The sequence below is a fragment of the Lytechinus pictus genome, chromosome 7, assembly GCF_037042905.1.
Source record: "Lytechinus pictus isolate F3 Inbred chromosome 7, Lp3.0, whole genome shotgun sequence".
Classification (NCBI taxonomy): domain Eukaryota; kingdom Metazoa; phylum Echinodermata; class Echinoidea; order Temnopleuroida; family Toxopneustidae; genus Lytechinus; species Lytechinus pictus.
The window spans coordinates 19648686-19667438 of NC_087251.1; positions in this window are offsets into that span (position 1 = coordinate 19648686).

Here is an 18753-nt window from a genome sequence, read left to right on the forward strand (position 1 = left end):
CCTTATTATCAAATCTGTAAAAAATGAAATATTGTATAATTCATACAATATAATACAAAAGAAATAGTAAGTGAGGGACATCATCGACTGTCTCATTTGCATGTCACCGAGTTGTGCATATCACTTTTTTTGTGAAAATAAGCGAAACTTTCTTATTTTTCATCCGATTTTGATGAAATTTTCAGCATTATGCTAGTTTGTTTTTTCTCTATTCATTCAAATCAACATTTTACTGGAGTGGACTTGACCTTTATCTAATAAAAGTATGGCTTCTCTTGTACCATCTCATGAAAGTAACAGCATGGATGCACTACTTTGGGGCTACATAATATACCAATCGGCCTCAGAAGTGTCTTTTCTCCGCTGTAAGTATGAATTTCTTCTATTATTTTGTTCTCCACCATTATTATAGTTAATTGACCTACAAGCGAATTATAAACCCTTTATATCCATATTTCAGCAGAAAACCTGTCTCCCCAGATCAAAAAAACATACTGGTCCGCCCCGGAGAGTAGAGTGTGGGGTCGAGGAATATAGTATCATTTACTGAGATTTGAGGGATATTGGTGTGACGTGACACTGTCGCCTCCGTCTTTAGACTGTCATTTTCAAGAGAAATTATCCTTCTGTCCCAGCGACAGGGAAGTATACAACGCGATCTGTGGCATGATTGTGAGAAGATAATGTACATTTCAGGATTTTATTGATTTGCATCAGCAGAACATTTATGTGTGATTTGGAATGAAAAGTTGATAAAACCATAAGAAAGAATAAAGCCTTAAAAGTATAGCCCCTCCGTATGAAGTACGAATATTTGATGAGGGCATATGTTTTATGAGATTTAGATTTATTCATTTTCCGTTCACAAAGCACAACAAAATCAAAGTAACAATACATAGTCAAATTTAAAGTACACTATCAATCGGAATAATACATAAGAATTAGAAGGTATAAACAATGAGAACCAATGCGAACTAAAGTAACTTTGACAAATAACTACAGAACGGAGGGGCTTGCCAAGAAAAGCAAAGCTTGTATGGGAGGTAAGCCCCTGTAACTTAGTTTCAATACGCAGAGACAACACTACAAAACTATAGTATAAAGGAGAGACGGAAGACAGTTTAAAAGGAGGCTATACAAAATATCGAAGGTAACGACGAAATAGTGACACAAATTAGAATAAATGATAATAGTAATAATACAAAAATAAAACTAAAAAAATACTATGGTTACAATAATTGTGATAATGAGGGAGGAACAGAGAGGCAAATGTAGGGAGAGAGAGGGGGGGGGTGCAGGTACAATTGGAGGTGCAAAGAGGAGCATGGCAGGTGCGGGAACAGGTCGGCATGCAAGTTGTATCCTAGGAGGTAAAACAAAAGTTTTTTAGTAGTTTTTGTTGTAGTTTTAGTTAAATGGTAGATTGACTTGTTTGTGTAAAGTATTGGCAAATAAGCATCTTTTTAAGGTTATGTTTAAAAATAGTGATGATTGGGGATTCCTTAAAGTCGTTGGGTAAGGAATTCCAATACAAGGGACCAGAAAAGACAAATATTTTTTTTGCAAGTAAAGTTCGGGTTGGAGGTAGGTGATAAGAGTTTCGTCGTCTTGTAGGATAATCGTGTACAGAGGAGTTTTTGCAGAACATAATTGAAAATATTGCGGGGAGATCATCTTTATTTAATTTGTACATAAATTGGCCGAGTTGGAACAGATATATATTATTAACTTTAAGGATTTTATTTTCAAAAAGTAATTTATCTGTGTGACATCTAAAATGTGTATGAAATATTATCCTAAGTGCTTTTTTCTGTAACAAAAGTATCCTATGTAATTGTGTTTGAATCGCACAACCCCATGCCAAAATACCGTAATTAATGTATGGTAATATTAAGGTGTGATATAGTGTAAGTAGTGTACGAGATGGAAGAAAAAAGTTATGTGCAAGGAACCAAAAAAATAATAAAAAAAGTGAGTTTGTATCAATTATATATTTTTGTGAATATAAAGAAAAGACTTAACCAAATGTCTGAATTCACAACATAGACCTAAAAATATAAGATCCAACCATGGACCTACACCATGATCTAACTTACGATATGTGAAAGTTCCTGTCAAATCTCTTGTATTTATGGTCAAATTCAAGCATAAGATATGTTAATTTAAAAGCCAGATCCAAGAAGAACCACGTTTTAAATGTTTTAATATAAATCCATTTCGAAAGCACGGAATATACGGATACTTCAGGATACAAAATTCTTATAGATAGCGTTCCAAACTCTGATCAAAGGAATACAATTTTTTTTTATTACCGTAAGATCATAATTTGAGAAGAGTAGTTCAATAACATTTACATTACATTATTTAACATTTTCCATTCTCCAGGCTTTACCAAAAGCTTGAGCTGGTTAGATAAACGTTTAATTACAGACATCTGTAAACTCTGAACATTAGTACGTCCGGTTGAAAATTAAATCATCTCAACATTGTGGGAACTTTGGTAGATTTTGGAGATCAAGTGACCAGATGTTGCATCTGTCCGTATCTGATAGTTGTCTTTTCTCCCCGCTTTTCTCACATTCCGTGGGAATAAATGTGATTTGTTGGCTATTTCATTTGAAAATGTCTTATGTATAGGCCTATAGGATAAACAGCTCAAATATCCATTATTATTTATTATGAAGAGAGGGGTGAATGACGAGAGAAGAGATAGAAGGAAGAGGGAAAGAAGGAGAAAGAAGGGGGAAGAGATATTGAAAGAGGAAGGGGGTAGAGGGAACATGAACTAAAGTAAACTAAAAATTGCTCAAATTATTTCGGAAAATTTGTTGATATTCTACAAGTTATCCATGGCATAATGAGCAGTTGAGATGGTTTCATGCTCAGTCATATATTGCAAAGTTACCATGTTCATTTATATAAACACTCCTATACCATCCATGCCTATACACAATAATGTGTCATCAGTTTTACAGTGTAACATCGCAGATAAGAGAGATAAAAATCATAAGTATAATGGACAGGAAGAAGAGAGTGGTAAAAATAAATAAGACGGACGGAGCAATGCGCTGAAGCGGGTCTGGAACAGAGCCTATCATGATCCTACTCGATGAGTAACCTATAGCTTCCGGGTAGGTCAGCTGACCCTGCAGACCGATAGGTTCATATCATCGTGAGATGAACTGCATGGTGGACGTCCTTCGATATACGAGATGTAATTACAAGACATCAACAAATCGCTTATAGCGACGCACCGGTGATTGATACAGATATATTTTAATTTGTGTTTCTTCCACAACTTACAACTAAAGGAGATTTTTCATTCATTTTTTTTCCCAAAATACTTTAATGGTGATTCTAAGGTCTGCGGTTGAATGGCCAGTCATCGAAAAATCACTGACAGTGACACAGTGGCGATTGATACCGATATTGAGGTTTCAGTTATCATTAAAAAAATAGATTGTTGATAATGTTAGAAACTTGACAAGCACATGAGTTCAATTAGATTCACCGTAGTAACCTTTTCGATGTTATAGCTATGAGACCTAATTCATTCAAATGAGATGCAACGGTATGAATAAATTTAGGAGAGGTCCTTGATGAATTCAAACTTTTTTTGTGTTGAAATAAAGAGGCAAATGAAGAAATATGTGGTCGATGCTTCCTCTTGCTGTCTCTTAATATGGATAATTATTTTCTTCCCCATCCACCTTTAAATTTATTAATGGAAGACTAAAGTAAGAAAGAGGAAAAGGGGGGATATATGGGAGAAACTCCGTCGTGTCTACATCTACAACAAACCTTAACACCCTCATGCAACCCAATACCATATCAAGCAACCTCTACTGACCGATCCCGTCACCATATCGATACCCCGTATACACTCGCCGCTTGGTGATCAATATCCTACCATCAGTGACGTGTCAATCAACCCTATCCTCTATTAATTAGTGTTCATCTTTCATTCGGGGACATCCCGATAGACCGCGGGTCCGATAGACCGCGGGTCCGTTAGACCGCGGGTCCGATAGACCGCGGGTCCGATAGACCGCGGGTCCGATAGTCCGCGGGTCCGATAGACCGCGGGTCCGATAGTCCGCAGTGTGTGTAAAATTATGATCAGATATATCAAATGTCATCGAGAGGTCCAAAGGTCAAATTATACGAGGCCATGGGGTTCTATCAGGTGCGGATCCATGGAGGGCCGAGGGGGAACTGCCTCACCCCCCCCCCCCCCCCACCCCCAGCTCAAAAAAAAGAGGGGAGAAGAGGGGAAAAGGGAGAGAATAAAAAAGAAAGAGGAAGATGGGAAAAGAAGAGAATAGAAAAGAGAGTAAGAAGGAGAAAGGAAGAGAAGAAAAAGGGGAAAGGAAAGACAAAGAAAAAAGGGAGAAGAAAAGGGGAAAGAAGAGGGAAAAAAGAGGAGGGAAAAGGAAAAGAAGAAAAGAAAGGAGAAAGGAAAAGGAGGAAAAAGAAGAAAAAAAGAGGAACGAAGAGAAGAATATTTAAATAGAGAGGAAGATGGGAAGAAAGATAAGAAAAGAGAGAGAGAGAGGAAGAGGGGAAGAAGAGAAGAAAGAGAGAGAGGGAGGAAGGGGAGAGAGAGAAGAAAAAATATTAAAAGAGAAAAAAGGAGAAGGAAAGAAAAAGAAAAAGGGAGAAGTAAAGGGGAAAAGAGAAAAAAAGTGGAAGAGGGAAAAGAAAAGAACGGAGTAAGGAAAAGGGAGAAAAGAAGAAGAAAAAAGAGAGAGAGTAAGTGGGAAGAGAGGAAAAACGAGAAAAGAGGGAAAGAAAAGACAGCAAAAAGAGAAGAAAAGGGGGGAAGAAAAGATGGGGGAAAGAGAAGAAAGGGGGGAAAAGAAGAGGGGGAAAGAAAGAGAGAAAGAAAGAGAAAGGAAGGAAGGGGAATGAGGATAAAAGAAAGAAAAAAGAAAGAAAAGGAGATGGGAAACGGAAGAGGGAGATGTTGACCTGGACGTCGATTTGATGGCGCCAAAATGACGTTCGAACTATGGGGCGCCGAATTGATGTTCGATCTAGCGGGGCACCAAATTGAATTTTGACCATAATGCGACAAATACATGTTTCAGAGAGGGGAGGGAGGGCAAAGTTATATTTCACATGATGGGGGCGCCAATTTTATGTTCAACCGAGGGCGCCACATTGACCTTGAACTTAGAGGGCTTCATGCAAATTCATTTTCGACCGGGGACGCAACATTGCCTGTTTATAGTAAAATATATGTCCTGCCAAAGAACTTCAATTAATGCGGCTGAATTAAAATATCCCGTTTTTACGATAACAGAAAAAAAAATGTTTTCGAGTTTTAAGTCTGTTTAGCGAGATAGATACCCTGTTCAGGGTCACAAAAAAGGGTTATTGTCAAATTCAGCTCGCGCTACGCGCTCGCAATATTTGATTAATGAGGTATGCATCCTCTGCTTCAATCCCACATGTAAGTGTTAGTGTTTTTCAAGTCAACATACATAGGTCGATCCAGGGGGCAAAGATTTCCCCCCCCCCCCATGGTGGCGCAAAAAGGGGTAAGAAACAGAAAAAAGGAAGAGAAAAGGACAAGCAATTAGAATAGGAATTATACCTTAGTCCTTCTTAAGTCAGTATATAAATACAGCTCAATAGGCTGATATGTAGTTTAAAATATCAAGTTTTGATATCAATATACAAAACATAATTCAGCTCGGACATCGATCTTTCATTATTTTGTTTTATTTACCAATTCATGTTTTAAGTGCTCTGGAAAATGTCCGTTTTATGGTTTGAATCAACATTTGCAACATTTTGTGCGCTCGCACTATATGCCAAGTAGGCCTATGTATTGTCTTTTTATATTTCATATAAGATTCTCTAAATATACCTTTTCAGGTGTCTCGATTATAAAAAAAAATAATAAAGGCCTATGAGCTAGCGCTGTGCGCTCGCGTTTTGATTGGTGAGTTATGTATACCTATATATTAATTTTATAACAAACTACTTAAATCCCCCCATTAAAAGAAAAATCCGGATCGCGATTTGCGCTCGCATTATTTGCTAAAAATATATCAACCAATGAATCCTATTCATGATTACAAAAATACTTAAAATATCCAGTTTTCAGGCCTCATGCACTGTCAACAAATTTCACACACTCATTAGGCTTAACAGATTAATAAATATGAAATAAAATTTCTATAAATTCATTATAACTAAATTGTCCCTTTTTCAGAAATAAATTTTTAGAAAAACAAAGAGAAGATAGTCATCATTCTTATATGATGACAAAATGTCCTTAGGCCTAAAATGTCTCGATCCTAGGTCAAATAAATAATAAAATATCAGCTCGCGCTTCGCGCTCGCATTATATATATATAGTGCTATCAAATTTCCCTATATACACAGTGCTGTAAACAGTGCTTAAATTGACCCTTTTCATATCGGAATTTCAAATATTATTTTCAGCTCGGGCTCTGCGCTCGCATTATTGATTTTTATGATGAAAAATGAAATGTATTCAGATTGCCAGGATTCTGTCTAACTCTAAAACACGCGCACGCATGTTTTTAGGATACAAAGCTTTATCTTATTCAAAACGTGCTAAAATTATCCAGTTTCGAATCAGAATATCAAAACAATTTTGCTCGCGCTTTGCGCTCGCATTATTATTGTAGGACGATACCAAAAATTACCCATCCTTTTTCATGATTGACAAACATGAATCGAATGTCCCATTGGGGGATTTGAAATCTCATCTTTTTAGGTTGGAATATCAAAAATGTTCAGCTCGCGCTCGCATTATTTAATCGTTGAAATATGTATCGTCTTAATGGCTAACTGCAAAACATCCTTAACATGTCCCTTTTCGACCAGGCCAGAACGAATATTTAACATTTCTGCTCGGCTTCGCGCTCGTGGTAATTATCTAGTTATATACGCTGTTCAGGTTCACAAACATTGCCCAAAATGTTCAATTTTCAGGACAAAATACATGAAATTTCATTTTTAGATTACATAGGGCTTAAGAGATTATTACACATTTATGTTGCTTATAAAGTAAAGCTAGGAAATGACTGTTAGGACATGGGTGTTTTGCCCCCCCCCCCAAAAAAAAAAAGAAGAGAGAATCAAGACTAAGAAAAAATAGAGAGAAAAGGAAAGGGATTAGGATGAAATATAATATTATTTTCCAAATATTATGTCAAAATCTATCACAACCTTGTATTTTTGTAATAAAAATGTCAGCATATTTGCTTGCTCGCTTCGCTCACTGGCAACTTCTTATTAATTTTATGCGATACACCATATCGAGCCCCCTCGAAATTGTTGGCTCATTACGGCACTGGGACAACCCCTTCAAAGAAACAAAAAAAAAATCAACTTTGAGCGGCCGATCGGGGAAAATATGGGTGAAAAAATGGCCCCTCCCCCTAATGGCGGAAGCTGGGTCCGCCCCTGACTTAGGCTTTCAGGATATAATACATGATAAATCTATTTAAAAAATCAGATCGCGCTTCGCGTTCTCATTATTTATTTAGGCCTTGTGAGATACCTCAATTTGTTTTTAAGAATGAAATATCAGATTTTCTTTGACGTCTACCCCCCCCCCATTTCATTTATTTTTTTAACTTGGTGCCCTCGCCACCCACCCCCCCCCCTGTGCACCCATGCTGAATAAATACGCCACTGATGAGGAGAATTAGTCGATTGCTTCGAGATTGCATTATTCCCAAGAGGTTATCATTAATATTATTGAAGGGTATTCTAACACAACAGTACAGAAACTACAGCTCCCGTTCACAGAATATTCTAGTAGGGCCTACTCTGGTAAGAAGTTAAACCAAATTGAACCCCCCCCCCCAAAAAAAAAAAAAATCGCTCGTGCTTTGCACTCCCATTGATATTACATTATATATTCATGGATTTTTTTTTCAAGAACACATGGAAAAAGTGGTCTTTGGTTTTTTTTTAATGTGATTATAAGATAATTCAAAATCCATTTAAGGCACTTTAGTTAGCCTGGCCGGGAGGGAGTGGGCGCCATTTTTCGAAAAGTACACATATGGGCGCCAAAAATCAGGTCAAATTTGCCCCCCCTCCCTCCCCACGAAATCCTGGATCCGCGCCTGGGTTCTATAACAATAACCCAATAAGGGCAATCACCCCCTGACAACTACTTCAAGGAAAATATTATCCCCATATTTTTACCGGCGGGGACTGATACCCCCCCCCCCGGAAATTTACCCTCCAGATAATTACCCCGGATAATTACTCCTAGTATGGAGCCTTGAAAATGCCATTAACGTGACGACATGGCGTGGTACTTTATCTTGCCATGTCTTAATTAATCATTGGCGGCGGAAGGCAAAACAATTTAGGGGGGTCCACCTGAAATTTTGGGATGGACACAGGTAAAAAAATTGACAAGCAAATCAACAGGAAGGACCACCAATTTTGAAAAAATTTTGACAAGAAAAAAGGTTATAAACCAAAATTAGGGGGACAAAAAGATTTTAGGGGGGGGTCCACCTCAATTTAGGGGGGACGTAGAAAACAAATTGACAAGCCAAAAAAAGGTTCTCAACTAAAAATCTAGGGGGGACCGTCCCCCACCTCAAATTTAGGAGGAAAGGTCCCACCCCCCCCCCCCGCTTCCGCCGCCTAAGTAATTAATACGCTTATTATTTTGACATAGCGATATATTCTATCTTGTCAAATCGATATGTCCACATGGCGAGATATGAATTGTACAAGCCCCGGCGAGAATCCCGATATATCGCTATGTTGACATGTAACTTATTTAGGTCGACTTGGCAAGATAAAATATCTCGCCATGTTGACATATAACTTTTTATAAGTGGACTGACTTGGCAGGATAACGTATCGCGCCATTATTTAGTCGACATGGCAAGATAAAGTATCTCGCCATGTCGTCAAGTCGATGGCTCCGTATGGCGTCTAGAGGGTAAATTTCCGGGGGGGGGGGGGTAACAGTCCCTGACGATAAAATATGGGGATAATATTTTCCTTGAAGTAGATGTCAGGGGGCGATTGTCCTTTGGGTCATCGTTATAGAACCCCAATGGACTCGTATCATTGGCCTTTTGACCTCTTGATGGCATTGGATCTCACTATATCCTGACCATAATTTTACACACACCGCGGGCTATCGGACCCGCGGTCTATCGGACCCGCGGACTATCGGACCCGCGGTCTATCGGACCCGCGGTCTATCGGACCCGCGGACTATCGGACCCGCGGTCTATCGGACCCGCGGGCTATCGGACCCGCGGTCTATCGGACCCGCGGTCTATCGGGCTGTAACCTTTCATTCCCTCATCGATCTCGCCCATGACACCTAGCTCAATGTACCCCCTGTCGTTCAAGTAAGTCGATTAAGCCATACTGATCTATACGTCTTAAAGGCAATGCCAGATACCACCCATTTTTTCCTTTTTTTTTTTATTGTAGGTAGCTGGTAATTATTCCTGCAGCAGAGGACAAAGTTTTGCAAACATTTCGAATTTTACTTTGAAAATATTACTAAAATCAGACATGAGCAGCAAATTTGAGTATGACAAAGAGGTATTCTCGTTCGTTACTGAGACCATTAATTGGTTTAAATTTCTTTGGATCCGCATTTATGACAGACTCCCCCTTTTTTATTTTATCTATAAAAAGATGATTTATATCTGTATCCTTGCTTGTGCTTGATATCATTCAATAGTATACAGAAAGTTGGCTTTTTCCTATTTTGGTAAATATATTGTTAGAAGCTCTAAACCACAAGTGACGCAGGCTTTAACAGAGTGCTATTGTTTGAAAGAAATCGGGTTAAATACGTCACGGGTGTCATTAATTCATCAATAATATTGAGAGCACTTCTGTGATAAACATCCCTTATAAACCTTATTAACAAGGCAGGAGGGGTTAGGATCGTAGTCTATCTACCGAGCAAATTATGTTATTTTATAACTGAATTAGTTAATTTTGTGCAAGGTAAACTGAATTATATTGTGTAATAATGAGAGCCAGACGAAACACAACCAAATTAATGTACTGTACATTACATTTTATCAAAATAAGATTCTTGCCCCATGTTAGAAGAGACTCTTCCCAGTAAATAATTTTAAGATTTTAATGAAAAAAATCACATGCGTAATGATAGAGTCTAAATAGGATAATGACAATAATAGGTATCTACATTTATTGGTTTGGTAATGTGTTTGTGACACCTGTAATGGTATCTTCATTGAAATGGACATGGTGATTGAATGTCAATTTTAGATTATAGCCACTTTGTTTTAAATCAACTATCTATCGTTGACGTTATGTCTTGGAATTAAAAAAAAATTCTCAGAAATAAAAAAAATCTAGTAAGGGAGTAGTTTACTTAGCAATACTACTTTCTATAGCTAGAACATAATTTTGTTATAAAAAGAAAATCCAAGATGCTCATTTGGATCATATGTCTCTCATAGTGCTATAAGAACCATTCTTCCACGATTTTTGCCAACAAAAAGAAACATACATCACCAAATCGCCTCCAAGTGTTTCACCTAAGGTGTTGCTATTCAGAATGACATCTTTAATTCATAAATACACCTTAGGATATAATATGATTCTCTTTGTATATCTTCAACCGTATTATATGATAGGAAAGCGAGTCCAAAGTGTCAAGACGGCAGAGTCTTGCCCCATTCATGCCCCCTTTGGGATACTTTGTAATCATCCTTCGGGCAAGGTGGGGGCTAGTATTTCCCCCAACTGTTCGCCTGTGCACGTGCATAGATGATCAGTGGCGACAATGGTATAACAAATGAAGGCAGTCATTCACTTGGATTAAGGTAAATTGAAAAGTAGAACGATATTTTTCGTCCATAAAGAACCGGGTTACAATGTCGACCACGTTGTTCATTGGGCAATTCTAAACCACATTTTCAAACGACTTCTTCTTCCGAAATATATATATATTTTTTAATATTTTACATTCTATTTTTGGTTCTTCATTTTTATTTTCAACTGTAGACGATAAATGATATGACCCTTAAATAAAGCAAATACACTTTAAAAGTAAAGTCCATGTTATTAGACCATATACAAAAAAGGTACAAATAACGATGAAAGATTCTTTTAGCTACAAAACACAACAATATTATAATTTATGGGTTGTTTTTTCGATGACTATCATTGCAACTTGGAAAGGTAATTGCAGCGGTGTGAATGTATTAAGTAGTGAATTAGCATGCTATATCATTCAATCAGACATACATAACAAGACTAAACTGTTCAGAATGTTGCGTTATGTGTTACCTGGTCAGATTTGAGTAGTTGAGGGACTCTTACGGTTTCTCGTTCGTATCTGCCCTATCGCATTCTCGTGCTTGTCCCTTTAACGAAAACAAAACCCACATGAAATCTTTAATTTCCGACTTAGAAAATGAGAGAAAGAAAGGTGGGGAAAGAGATAGACGAAATAAAAAATGGCTTCAGTACAATTTTCTCTTTGTAAATAATGAAATAAAAGATTTAAAAAAAAATCAGTTATCAAATCGCAAAACAAAATTTGTGAAATAAACATCAGAAAAAATGAGGATTATTTGTTATTTTATTTTGATTATGATTAATGATAAATGAACAGTCTGTGGAGGGCTCAACAATAAAAGCAATCATTTTGAAAAGGTGACAAATTTAGCCCGCTCGCAACTTTTTTTAAAAAGGAAATTTGCCGTATTCGTAAACATGTATTGCTCATTATGCCCCTGATTTGTAAAAATGCAAACGAAATTAGTTTTCACCCGATTATCCTTCAATATTCTGAGATTTTCCCCATTAAAAAAAAAAAGAAAAATGAATTATCTGAATGACCCTCGATCGGTAACTCGCTTCCAACAGATTGTTATATTTGTAGGAGAATGACGAAAATACTTTACTCAGATCCACCCAGGTGAGTATGGTCATGATTGTGTGTTAGCTTCAAATAAATATCGATGTGTGTGCGCAGACTTATCATAAGCATGGACAAGATTTAAGTGAGAAATAATTCTTTACACGAATATTAAGGAGTTGACTTAGCCGTAGATAGCAGCCACTGCAAATATTTTTACGAGGTATAGATTAACTACCAATTATCTCAAGTTTACTCTTTCAGAAATCGGAAGTCTCCCAGATATCATTTGCACTGCACCTAACCTTATTTTAAACAAAAATGTCTCAATCTTTTTTCCAGAGTGACGAGGACACAATTTCGAAACAAAATAACAGTGAATAATAACAGGTATTTGTTGTTTTATGCGTATATTAACTTCAATTTAGTGATTTATGTACATGGATTTTTGAAAGCGACTCTAAGCAAACATTGTATAATATCAAATTATTTCTTATTTTATCAAGCAGTGTTTACATATAAAGGATTATAATTTACCCAATCATTTCCGTGACAAGCCTACAATAGAAAAAGAGTATATTCACATAACTCAAACTGCTGTCGATATTATAGTCGGCATTTGTAATTTCATTGTCAGAAATAAGAACTTGTATTGTGTATTACAGAATTAGATTGTGATTGTAAGTTATCATAGTAAGATCCTCACGAGTTCCTGATACACTTAAGTGTGTATCTCACGAATCTCCTTAAATCATTCCATACATCGTCGGACACTCAAGGGCGTGGTCTTGGGACCTGGATGAATGGCGGATTGACATTAATAGATACAGTCTTGATTGTGCGGTGGTATGTCATTAAGCACGAGCGTCTAACTAATAATCGCTCAAATGCGGAAGTACTTGGGCTAGATAAGAATGCAAACAAGCTTGTTTTGAAGAAGCAGCAGCAGCAGCAGCAGCAATAGCAAAGCATCGAAATGTTATGTTTGTTCTCAACTCCTGCGCTCCATGGCACTTTGACAAACACATACGTCCTCTGAGCCACTGCCACACCAGTCTCTATTGATACTACTAGGTAGGTTCACATGACACTCCCTCAATTTTAATTTCATTCATTTCATTTTCCTTAGCTCTCTAATATCATTACAATAGCTAAATGACAAAGTATACCACCCATTCAAGTAACTAGAAATAAGTTCTGCAAATCTGTCTTACCTTCGAGCTTTTATAAAGATATGCTGTGGAAAATAAAGGTCTACATAGTTTCGGTAACAATTCTTGATCGAGCTATTTTTTTTATCCATATTGTAGTACAAAATTTATCAATCATAATGTGTAGCTCGAGTTACATTACTCTTTGCGAAATGTTCAAGTGGTAAAAAAGAAGTTAAATGACAACGATCACGAATGAACACAACTTTCATGTCAGCAATCTCAATCTCGCCAAAGTTGATATCGGTGTCGAGATCACGGAGTCGGAAACCAGTCTTCCGCTTCTTAACCCAACCACGTCAAATGGTTGAGACTCTTCAGATGGACGTCCTACCTGGGAGCAAGAGGGGGACTGAAAGGGTTAAGAGAGATCTGGTCAATGTTTTTAGAGTTGATCATGACTATTAATTGACAGATTGAAGATGTGACAGACAGGTGTGAAATGTAGGCATTCGTGTATATTATATTGTCATTCCATATATGATTCTCTTAAAAAGAAAAAAAAACTGCTGCAATTTCATCAAATCGCTTTCATGGCTACATAAATGGTGAAGTTGGTATAGATAACTGTCTGTTTTGGGGAAGGAGACTATAAACTATAATATAGAATAAAAATAATAATGATAGATATTTAAACACATAAACATTATTGAATTGTATTAACAGCTGATCATTGTCGCCATCTCATAATAGAATAAAAAGATCAAGGTCATTGAACGAGGATCAAAATCAATGTCCTTCGTCTACTAGTCTGCAGGCACAGACCCAAAGTTGATACATATAATACCGTGTCTATGGTGGAGACTAGACTTCAAACCCGAAACAGCCAGAGTACGTGAGTGAATCTAGTCTTATACTTCAGACTCCGCATTAATAATCTTTTCCCTATTGACTGCTATCTGAATATGAAAATACTACACTTACATGAATTACTATATAAAAAGATCTAACTGACTCAGTTATTCAAAATTTACAAAGGTTCTGTCATTATTTATACGCAAGTCGTATCATCGCGATATGAAAGTGTTATGATGTTACCATGTTTGATTACGTCATCGAGATGATGGTGTCAATCAGACACGTTTATGTAACCCCGAGGTAAATCTGGTGTACGATCCATGCTCCGATGATTGACGGAACCCGATGGGGCAGTAATTAATTCGACAGCGATCAAATAACAACACCTCAAAATGAAGTCAGTAATGCGGAAACTGGTCATACAAAGAAGAGATAATTTGTAAAGCAATCCGCGTCTCGAACACAGGGTGCTAGAGACCGGTTATTTATTGCATTTACGCGATAATCGGTGGGGTTGGTATCGATTCGCGTTGCTGACTAACGCACAATTCTTGTTTCGTCAGTGGTTAACTTGGAGTTTTCTCTCGTCTCCTTTCCAAAGCGATATGTTATGTCGATTGATAGAGACACTTTTTGAGTGCAAAGAGACGTGTCGTAACACAATCCTCAAATCGGCACCGTCTTGGGGCGACAGGTCTGAGCAGAAAGGACAGCTCGTTGCCAATACATGTCAACTGCAATACAGTTGGAGCACTCGAAACTGTGTAAACCGGTAACCGAATCGGTGTTGCTAATTGGGCGGGTGGGGTCGACCAACATGGCCGATAATTAACTACCAGAGGGGGTTGGGAGAGCTAGCTATGCTAGCCAATCACGACGCAGATTTCAGGCAGCCGCCAAAGCTGTAAAAATATCGAGTGCCATTTTGCCCGGCGGCGGAATTCCCCTGCGCTAAGAGCCTAAACGATGCTGTTTATGTAGGTGCAATAAGCTTTGTTAATAAAAGCTCTCCATAAAATGAATATTCTATCAACAAGTACATATGCATGAGAGTGTAAAGGAGCCCTCTTGCGACCAAATTCCTTGAGGAGTGCTCAGGGTAGTTCCTTCACCTAATCTTGAGAGACGTAACCGAACCCTGGCCAGGGTCCTAACCTACAGGACGAAGTCTGGTTAGAGGGTCTACTGCTCCGAGCTTGCTAAGGGTATCACAATAGCGCAAATGGGCATTGAATGCCCTGTGTGTTTAGCGAGACCACATCGATCGTAAGTCCATTAATTCTGGCACTACTTCTAACACGAAGGTATTGCGGATAGAACTCTGTGTCTCAAGGCTACAATCCAATTCATGCCATTCAGTTTGGCCACTACAGCAGAAGACACGATCAGTCATCGGAATATCGATGCAAATACATGAACCCCCTTCTCTCTCTCTTCCGCTTTATTAAAGGATTGGTGCAATTTTAATGGGCAAATAAGCGTGCTAAGGATATCTTTTCAAGCTTCCTGCCTGCAAAGTGTCCCTAAAAGCGACTAAACGTCAGACAATAGTGTATAGATTTCACACTTGCGTAAATTCTATTGTACCAGGCTCAACCCTAAATACAGTATTCATATTTTCTTTGGTAAGGGAAGGATGAATGGGTCTGTATGTCGGTAGAATTACCTGGCCCATAAAGATTAACTCAATGAATTATTGAGCGTGGTTAACGGTTCTCCTTTTGGGGATTTTTCCAGAAAACATGAAAGAATTGGTAATTGTTCCCATGTTCCGTTGTTGGTAAGACCCGCCTTAGAGTAATCTCAAATGAAAATCAAAAGAAGAGGAGGGGAAGGATGGAGCGAGGCGCTGAAAGGAGGAGCGAAAGGTGCAAAGTAATCGCAATTGATGTTGACAACAATCATCTTAAAAACTTTCTTGGATACCAGGTTTTCTTCAGGTAGAAAAGAAGTCTGATTTGGGGGATGTGAGAAGCCCCAGAAAGCAAAAGTATCGATTCACAACTCCGCCACAATAGACCGGATGAAAGTGACACACATTCAACCTAAGCAGCTGCAGTTGGCACCAATTCACTCTTAAAATATACAGCCTGTCTAAGAAAAATGTTAAACTTATTACTAAACACGTAAATGAATGTAATAGCGTAATGAACTCAAGTTGTCTTATAAACAGAGAGAACATTCGCATCAATACATGGTAATATTCAGTATTCACACCTCCGTAGGTAAACTCCCTTCCATTAAAAAGTACCAAAGGCATTGAAAGTCAGTGTCAACATTACCAATTTAATTAGTTCTGTATCATTTCAAAATTTATGTTTGATTGTAGAAAACTTGATCTGTGGATAAAACATACTAAAATGTGTCAAGTGCTTCTAAAAACAATAACCGATTTCTTTAAAAACCATCTCGAATTATTTTCGTATATTTTTTATGGAAGGACTGTTATCTGACCTTGGTCGATGCTTGAAAGTATGATTTGACAAGAAATCATCCAAAATATCACGTTGCTATCGTCATGAATATAAATTCTTTACTAATTCTGTGTCACAGCGGTGTCGATATGATGTAAACATGGTGTCACTGTGTCTACCACGTGTTCCACAATTGCACATTCGGCGCCAAAATATAATTCGTTCGTCTTCTGCAACTCCTTATTTTCCAATTGAACGTCTGCTCTTTTGTCTCAGGTATGGCTAGAAACACTTGATATCTGATAAGATGTGATGAGGGTGGCAATCTTATAAGGCTCTACACCTGCCTCGTTCTGGGGTGGCGTAGCTGTATGTGCCACACTTTATGTTTTAAGACTTCATGTTACCAATCATTTTTCTCATCACCGTTAATAGATGACATCTAAACTAAAGTCAACGTTTTAATTTTTTTTCTTACGGGAGGCAGGTGATCATTTTGGATTGAAGGGTGATCTTTTAACACAATCAAATTTTGGGCCTTTTGTCTATTTTGTATTTATCTGTGCGAATTTTTTTCAGTTTTAGTTTTTTTTTCTTTTGGAGTCAGGGGCTCTAATTAGCCCGACACTAACACCAAAGCCTGCTGTTATGTTATTGATTTGAAAACACTTTCGAATGAAATGAAAAAAAAAACTCTTTCAGATCTCAAAGTTCAAAATACCAAAAAATATCCTATCGATTCTGATTTTCTGTGGGTTATTTTTATTTGAAATATTATATTGATTAAATCCATTATTTTTCACTCGTTAAGATATTAAGATATACATGTATTGTCCATTGGTGTTTTAAGATTATTCCAATAAAATATCACAAATCAAATGTCAAATAGCAGATGCATCATTCTGATGTGATAGAGATTGAAATAAATCATTAAGCTTGAACTTGATAAAAACCATCAGAACAATGTTTTGCAATACTATTCCATGGAAACATTAAAATAAAGTACAGTGTTTCATTATGTGTTTTTTTTTCTTCTCATTTTAACCATTTCACATAATCTAAGGAATACAGCTTTCTGTATAAAAGCAACCCCTCTCTATAAAAAAAATCTTTTAAATATTCTGCCTTCAGTCGTGCTGCTCAAAAACTCTCGAAGAAAGTTAACTGCCTGAGGAATTAAGAAAGCTTTCATCTCTTGCTCTCTTCAATTTTTGTCATGTATGTTGAGTCTTTCTTCCCACAAATATTACAATGTGAACGTGAAAATGAAATGGAACTATTGTTTAATCTCTATGGTTATAGTTTAATTATAAGCTTATTTATCTGCTATTTGAAATAAAATTGTGATTCCACGCTCAACCGTTTGACTGTTTGATATCTTCACTGAACTTGTTTCTGATTAAAATAAATATATTTACTTTAGGTTTCATTGGCTTCGAACCCTGAACGTCTTTGGCGACACCTCTTCGCACACAGCTGCGTGATTTAGGAGCCATACTTGGTGCAGCGAAAGACTCAGGCCCGTGTTCTTAACTTTGATTCAAAATCTGATCTAAAGTTGTGGTTTAACCACTTCCCTGGTTTAACTGTGGATAGCCAACTGTGACACAAATTTCTATAACACTACCCTGCTTTCTAGTTATCAGCTCTTTTGTCACCCATTTATCCATAACTGTCAGGAAGTAATATATACTAAATCTTGTTTTCATCCACGTCATAACATGATGAAAGGACACAGTGAACATAATAGACATTCAACATTAACACATCGTTTGTTTATATAGGTTTTCGGCTTCCCATGATTTCGACCTAGAATTAGACCCAAGTTGAGCCAGACTTTCAAATACGGCCAACAGAGTCGATTTTTGGCTTTAACATATCTCCAAATAAAGAAAAGCCCCGACAATTTTTGATACAGCCATATTTATCAAAACAGGATTAAGAATACAGTTCTCTTTTTTAAATCACAAGATATATCTTTGTTCAATATCGTCAGAAATTATATTGCCCGTCATTTTGAATTAGTTTAATTTCAAAATCACATGAACTAGCGTTCCTGAGCTTGACGTTATCTTTTCATCCACTTGTAAAATTATATAAATATACAAATACATTTGTTTACAAAGTGATTTCAAACATTATGTATTTGAAATTAGTTCCTTACCATTTTACATTTTGAACATACCGTTACAGGTGATGGAAAATCTAAAGCTTATTCATTTTCAAACTTGTCGTCATAAAAAGAAGTAATAGAAACATTAAACACGCGTTGTGTGAAAAATGTCGTATAAGTATTGATTTAAGGATGAAATCATTGAATGAGACAACAATCTGACTGTCTGAGGATACGAGCTTATAGCTTTGTTGATTTACAATTACTAAATCTTTAAACATGTTGAATATGTGCTTCAACTGGCAAATTCGATTTGCAAAGAATTAACACCAATGGAGT